This window comes from Cornus florida, unplaced genomic scaffold, assembly GCF_030987335.1.
Source record: "Cornus florida cultivar Cherokee Brave unplaced genomic scaffold, ASM3098733v1 CherokeeBrave_3.0.0_Hap2_Chr11, whole genome shotgun sequence".
Classification (NCBI taxonomy): domain Eukaryota; kingdom Viridiplantae; phylum Streptophyta; class Magnoliopsida; order Cornales; family Cornaceae; genus Cornus; species Cornus florida.
In genome coordinates, this window is record NW_026775581.1 from 68,177,435 (window position 1) to 68,185,854 (window position 8,420).

Below are 8,420 nucleotides of genomic sequence, written 5' to 3' on the forward strand. Positions count from 1 at the left end.
TATTGATTCTTAAGGTCTAGTAGGGAACAATTATTTCACTTTTGGAGATGGTTTATTTACCTTAGAGGATGTATGTGTTACTGTTTATAAACTACTGTTTCTAGAACTTCAAGTTTTGGTAATACGAAATCTCTTGGTTTCTGTGTGTGTGGGTGAAGACGAGTGGGCGGGTACTAACACAGATATTATGTTTAGAGATCACTTTGAATACTGTAGGTTTTGCTTTTATGGGTTTTGCATTGTCTATTTCAAATTTGATGACTTTGATTATACAGATTTTGCTTTGCTTTTAGATTGGACCACAAGTATTAATGGTTTGAGATCATTTGATAATTTCTAGGCTTTGATTGAAGTTCGGATATTTTGTGCTCACAAATTCTTTACATGGTACTTTATCAAGAAAATAACATTTTAATTTTTGTTGTGACGTCACAATCTTTTGCTCTTCACAATTATTAGTAGAATTGCACTCTTTTTTTTTTTTTAAGAGTGATTGTCTTTTCAATATTTCATATAAGGAATATGCGAGCGTATATTACCCAAAATATGTCATTTTTTTGGGCCAAATGAAATGCAAGTAGAGAGTAAATTGTGATGTCACCACAAAAATTAAAATGTTAGATTTTTTTCTTAAATGATGTTATAAATAAATAATCTAATGTTACTGAAAGCAATAATATATCGAAATTGGATGCCCATGATAAATAAAGTTGTTCTTAAATGGATTAAGGATCCAATTATGGATTGGATATGGATAAAAAAAAAATTGACATTTATTCTAATCTTCCAGTTAATAGATAAAGTAGTACCTGTTCTTGGTTTGCTGCCCATTTGGTCTTCATTTCCTTCACTCTGTTTGGAACCTTTGGATTTGATAGGAATTGAAATTACGACATTATCGTTTTGTGGTCGCTAATTCTGAAAACCTTCTTCATAACTGTCACGTTTCTACCAAGATGATTATTCTGCAATTTGTGACGCAAACAAAATCCTTAGCACTCCAATCATACCAATTTATCCACAAGGTCTCTTCCTTCTTTATCCATATTCAACAAAAAGTTATCTATAAGCCTGTAAGCTTGTTTACTAGTAATGACATTCAGGCCAATTTTTGATTGCTATTTATGAGGAAATTTATATTTGTGTTCACTATACGAACACATCAACAAGTTGACATCACCCTATTTAAAGAGTTGTTATTCATACTCTCTTCCTTCATCTTCACAACCGACTCAGATCACAAGGACGAAGATAAATAGGATTCCTAATTTTAGGACTTGGAGAGAACAGGTTGTTGATGGGAAGAAAAGATCACCCATCCTCTTCAATCCTAGTGGACGGAGGCCTTAAAACTCAACTTAAACCACATAAGGTTAACTTCTTCATTCATCGTGGACAGAGGTCGATCCTAGAGGAGCTAGGATTGATCCTAACGATGGCAGAATGTATTTGAACTTTGGCGAGCCTTTTAGAATGTATCTGAATTTTTAAGATCGATGTTATTGGTGTAGTCTGTCGATTGAAGTTGTGAAGGTGTCGATCGATCATGTGGATATGTTAAGTAAAACATGTGATTTCTTGTTTTTTTTCAATTGTTGAGACATGTTTTTGCAAAGTTATTATGTTGAGTTGAAATTAGTTGTCATTATTTAGCTTTCCTCTTAAATTGATTTGTATGTACATGGAAATCTATGTTGACACATATTGTAACAAGGTTAGGATGTGGAATTGAAATTATGTTTCGTATTCACCTTGCACTTCCTTTTTTGAAAAATGCATATTGGCCCTCCATTTTGTGCTTATCATTAATGCCCAATCATTTGCTACACTTGGATTATTTGGTACTCTTTTGGAAATTGCAACTTAGTACAAGGAAGTTGCTCTTTGGTCCTACGGAATTTTCGGCTTTCAGCCTGATTTCAAAAATTATTTTTTCAACACATCATCTTCAAAAGCCATTCCAATTTATCTTCTAATGGAGCAGAAATTGTCTTCTTGAAGAAGCTTGGTAAGTTCATGGTGATTTATTGGTTTTTCTCCGTATCTCATGAGCCTAGTGGTGTGGCACATCAAGTAGTTGGTGGGCTTTAAGGAGTAGAATAGAGAAGTTTACCATTTGGTTGACTGTTTTGGTTGTTGTTGATGTATTGTACTTGTTTTCTTGCAATAAAGTTTTTGCCTTCACGAAAAGGGGATGAGGGATGGAATAAACTTTCCTTACTTGGTTGGAAGGAAGTGAAGAAAAAGAGAATGAAAGGAAGAGGAGGAGGAAGCAAGCAAGGATGAAACATCCATTCAGTTTTTTTGACTCTCGGATATTATCAAAACGTGTATCAACATAGCCTCGTCATTTGATACTTCTACTTACGAAGATTGTCGGAGTTGTTAGAGGAGATAAGGTTCATCTTCTCTACCTTCATCTTCACAATTCTGGTCACGAGGACGACAATAAATAGAAGGTCGACCAGTAAATGAGGTGGGGTAAAAAATTAATAGCGATTCATTGAATAGTCTCTGCTCACTTACTTGACCATCGGAGTGTCCTCGGTCGGTACCATATCGGTGCCATTTGTAGTGACATTATTTGTAGGAAATGTCATCGTTTCAGGTTGCGTGAATTATTTGTAGGAAATGTTATCGTTTCTGGTTGCGTGAATTTTTGCATCCATAACTGCCATAATGTATCTTAAAGTTGGTCATGCTAGGATTATTTCACTTTTGGAGATGGTTTATTTACCTTAGAGGAGGTATGTGTCACTGTTTATAAACTACTGTTTCTAGAACTTCTAGTTTTGGTAATACGAAATCTCTTGGTTTCTGTTTGTGTGGGTGAAGACGAGTGGGCGGGTACTAACACAGATATTATGTTTAGAGATCACTTTGAATACTGTAGGTTTTGCTTTTATGGGTTTTGTATTGTCTATTTCAAATTTGATGACTTTGATTATACAGATTTTGCATTGCTTTTGGATGTATAATTTGGTAAAATGTGTCCTGCAGATTCAAGAAATATAATTCGCCGGTATGAATATTAGATGCTATACAGTAATTAATCAAACTTCGTGATATATTATTACACTCTTGTGGGTTGGGTCCGCTTTTCTTAATCATATTTTGGATTTAGGTTGGACCACAAGTATTAATGGGTCGAGATCATTTAAGGCTTTGATTGAAGCTCGGATATTCCTAACATTGTACTTTATCAAGAAAATAATATTTTAATTTTTGTGGTGACATCACAATCTTTTGCTCTTCACAATTATTAGTAGAATTGCACTCTATTTTTTTTTTAAGAGTAATTGTCTTTTCAATATTTCATTTAAGGAATATGCGAGCACATATTACCCAAAATATGTCATTTTCTTGAGCCAAATGAAATGCAATTAGAGAGTAAATTGTGATGTCACCACAAAAATTAAAATGTTAGATTTTTTTTTCTAAAATGATGTTATAAATAACTAATTAAATGTTACTGAAAGCAATGACATATCGAAATTGGATGCCCATGATAAATAAAGTTGTTCTTGAATGGATTAAGGATCCAATTATGGATTGGAAATGGATAAAAAATTGACATTTATTCTAATCTTCCAGTATTAACTGCCCACGACATTATCGTTTTGTGGTCGCTAATTCTAGTCTTCTTCATAACTGTCACGTTTCTACCAAGAGGAGTATTCTGCAATTTGTAACGCAAACAAACTCCTTAGCACTCCAATCATACCAATTTATCCACAAGGTCTCTTTCTTCTTTATCCATATTCAACAAAAAGTTGTCTATAAGCTTGTAAGCTTGTTTACTAGTAATGACATTCAGGCCAATTTTTGAGGTCGAATAGTCTAACATAATTGATTGCTATTTATGAGGAAATTTATATTTGTGTTCACTTGTAATCATACGAACACATCAAGAAGTTGACGCGTAGAAACGATCACCCTATTTAAAGAGTTGTTATTCATACTCTCTCCCTGCATCTTCACAACCGACTCAGATCACAAGGATGATGTTAAATAGGATTCCTAACTTCAGGACATGGAGAGAGCAGGTTGTTGATGGGAAGAAACGATCACCCATCCTCTTCAATCCTATTGGACGGAGGCCTTAAAACTCAACTTGAACCACATAAGGTTAACTTCTTCATTCATCGCGGACAGAGGTCGATCCTAGAGGAGCTAGGATTGATCCTAACGATGGCAGAATTTATTTGAACTTTGGCGAGCCTTTTAGAATGTATCTGAACTTTTAGGTTTTAGAATGTATCTGAACTTTTAGGATCGATGTTATTGGTGTAGCCTGTCGATTGAAGTTGTGAAGGTGTCGATCAATCATGTGGATATGTTAGATAAAACATGTGATGTCTTTTTTTTTTTTTTTTTCAACTGTTAAGACATGTTTTTGCAAAGTTATTATGTTGAGTTGAAATTAGTTGTCAGCTTTCCTCTTAAATTGATTTCTATGTACATGGAAATCAATGTTGACACATATTGTAACAAGGTTAGGATGTGGAATTGAAATTATGTTTCGTATTCACCTTGCACTTCCTTTTTTGAAAAATGCATATTGGCCCTCCATTTTGTGCTTATCATTGCCCAATCATTTGCTACCCTTGGATTATTTGGTACTCTTTTGGAAATTGCAACTTTGTCAAAGGAAGTTGCTCTTTGGTCCTCTGGAATTATCGGCTTTCAGCCTGATTTCAAAAATTATTTTTTCAACACACCATCTTCAAAAGCCATTCCAATTTATCTTCTAATGGAGCAGAAATTGTCTTCTTGAAGAGGCTTGGTAAGTTGATGGTGATTTATTGGTTGTCTCCGTATCTCATGAACCTAGTGGTGTGGCACATCAAGTAGTTGGTGGGCTTTAAGGAGTAGAATAGAGAAGTTTCACATTGTTTTGGTTGACTGTTTTGGTGGTTGTTGATGTATTGTACTTGTTTTCTTGCAATAAAGTTTTTGCCTTCACGAAAAGGGGAGGAGGGATGGAATAAACTTTCCTTGGTTGGAAGGAAGGGAAGAAAAGGAGAATGAAAGGAAGAGAAGGAGGAAGCAAGCAAGGATGAAGCATCCATTCATTTTTTTTAGACTCTGGGATATTATCAAAACATGTATCAACATAGCCTCCTCGTTTGATACTTCTATTTATGAAGATTGTCAGAGTAGTTACAGGAGATAAGGTTCATCTTTTCTACCTTCATCTTCACAACTCTGGCCACGAGAACGACAATAAATAGAAATAGAAAGTCAACCAGTAAATGAGGTAGGGTAAATAGAAATAGAAATAGAAAGTCAACCAGTAAATGAGGTAGGGTAAAAAAATTAATAGCGATTCATTGAATAGTCTCTGCTCACTTACTTGACCATCGGAGTGTCCTCGGTCGGTACCATATCGGTGCCATTTGTAGGAAATGTCATCGTTTCGGGTTGCGTGAATTTTTGCATTTATAAATACCATCATGTATCTTAAAGTGGGTCATACTAGGGTTATCTCTGACATCCCTTTTTTTTTTTTTTTTAAGGAAATATCATCGTTTCGGGTTGTGTGGATTTTCGCATCAGTAGCAACATCATTTATCTTAAAATGGATCATACTAGAGACTAATTTTAATGCATCAAAAATTATAAGTGATACGGTTAGACTATTGTATATAGCCTTCACCTTGAAAATTATTTTCCTAAATTTATTATTTTCCTTTTCCATTTGAAGCTTTATTCGTATCCATATTTTTATTTTTATTTTTATTTTTATTTTGTCCATGATGGTGGCAAACTTTTTTTTTTTTTTTTTCCATAGTTATGATGATGGCAAACCTTTCATAGCACAATCCCATAATTCATCACTAAACGCATACTGGATTTTTAAAAAAAAAAATTGGCCAAGTGAATTGAATTCCTAAACTCCTTTGTCAATGATACTACACAAATTTATAGGTGCATTGCTCTACTTTTTCCCATAGTAGGGTTTTGTACCTTTCATATAAACATGTATTGTGAACCAACTGTTGTAATCTTCCCACATTAGGGCATTATTGCATGGCCTAATTGTTAGAGCCTACTTGGTAGAGCCCCCGTAGTTTGCCCTCATGATATAATCAAATCATATATATCTATAGGGAACTGATAATAGCGATCGACAATAATACTACTTCTCTTTGTAAATGAAATTACAAATTAACCCTTACACCACATAAATTTGGTTATTATCAATTATAGTACCAGAATTGTCCTTCCCTATTAAAGTGAGACTCTTCCTATTTTTTTATTTTATTTTGGTGAATTTTTGCTACAAAATCTCCATACTCAAATTATGAAAATTTACAATTGGATAAGAATTTCAATTACGTGTTTTTTTCTTCCCACGTTTTTTTCTTTCCATTTCTTAATTTCTATATGTTCCCTTCTAAAATCAAATAAGCTTTTCTATACATCAAATTTTCTATTTGAGTAAAATTAAAATTTCCTTGATTTTCAATTCAATTAAATATTTTTCTATAATTAGAGAGGATATATTGATATATAGTTTGCTTTTAATTCAAATATATTTATTCTAATAGCATGCCGTTAAGGATAACCATTCCTCATACAGGAATTGTGTGTATTATTATTCCCTATGGATAGATTCATCAAATAAAAAATATTTTCAAAATCAACCCAAAAATATATATTCTAAAAATAAAAAATAAAAAAAGTAGAACAAAAAAGTAAGAAATTATCGTTATAGTAGACATTAGAAGGGTGGAATGATTCATAAATTTTTGAGATTTCTTCAATACTCAAACACTATATCATTAGCGAGATCTTCCATTTTTGGGTGGGGAGGTGTATCAAGAGTATTTATTTGCATCATTAGTGAGATCTTCCATTTTATGAGAAAAAAGAACGGGAGAGAGAAGAGGAGGGGACGCCAGAGAGAAGTTGTAGATGGTGCAAGAATTCCTAAAAATTAGAATCGATCGGCTCAGTTTTCACGGATTGAACTTTTCAAACAGTCTAATATGATTACACTTTGTGGCTCATTAAAATCTCAAATTAATAATTAAAAACTTGTAACTAACTTTTTGACATATATCACCACAAACTTAAATTACCTACTAACAAAATAGACTTATAAATCATTCAAAAGTGAAAAGTTTTAAATTAAAAAAAATAGAAATATAGTAAGTATATTGTATATATATAGTTATATATATATAATATATAATTAAGGTAACAGATCGGATCAAATCGGTTAATAGATCGGATCGATTTTTCCAACCCAATTGAACCGTGAATAATGGATTGTTGTTTTTTTAAATCATCACCGAATCATGAGATCTGAAAACCGAACTGAACCACATGAATCGGATTAATTCAGACCGGATTGACGGATTAACGGATTATTCGTTCACCCCTACTTAGTGGTAACAAATCCCTACTTCCCAAAGGGAGATAAGGGGCTCAAGCCCAGTGGAGGTATGTGTGTGTGAGTACCAACTAAAAAAAAAACTTGTGTGATGCAAGGGTTAATTTGTAATTTCATTTAGAGAATGAAAGTGGAGGACAGAGTATTATTGTGGAGCACCAATATCAGCTCCCTATCTATAATCAATCATTTCAAAAAAATAATCATCATGCATTATATGTTGATATGCATATAATTTACCTACATATTTTTTTAATGGATCAACTATGATTATGATCATGTAGGGGTGGCAAAATGGGTTATGGCTCACCAATCCGCCCGCTTTAAAATGAATATGGGTGACCCATATTCAACCCATTTTTATAGAGGGTTTAATGGGTTGAATATGGGTCACCCATTTTGACCCATATTTCACCCATTATATAAGAGACCCAGTTTTACAACCTTTATTTGACTCAAATTCACTTCTTCCTTTCTAAAATTCTCTCACGCGATTCCAAATTCTCTTTCTCTCTCTCCAACTATCTCTCTCTAAAATTCTCTATGCATCATGGACTCCTCGTGTATGTAATACTACGGTTCGAAAGAAACCTATGTTTACATCTGTGTATTTCAAAGAAGTAGGACGATCTGATTTATTCCTTTAATTATTTATTCTATAAAAAGCTTAACAGATGATTTCATATATATAATATCTTACCTTCATGCATGTCTAGTCACAAAATAAAATAATATAAATTTAAAGAATTTCTAAAATAAATAAGAGGATTTCCAATTATCCATACATACTTTTACAAGTTTTTATCTCTCTAAACAAAAACTATAATAATTATTATATTTATATATATATGGTGTGGGGTCCACTATTTATGAAAATTTGGAAGAAATGGAATTAGTAGCGTGATAGAGATAATTTGGTACGCTGGTTTGAATTGTGTGTATAAGTTTATTGTATATATAATGTTGTGGGTGTGAACACATTAAATATATATAAGCAAGTTGTTGGCTTATGGCTGTG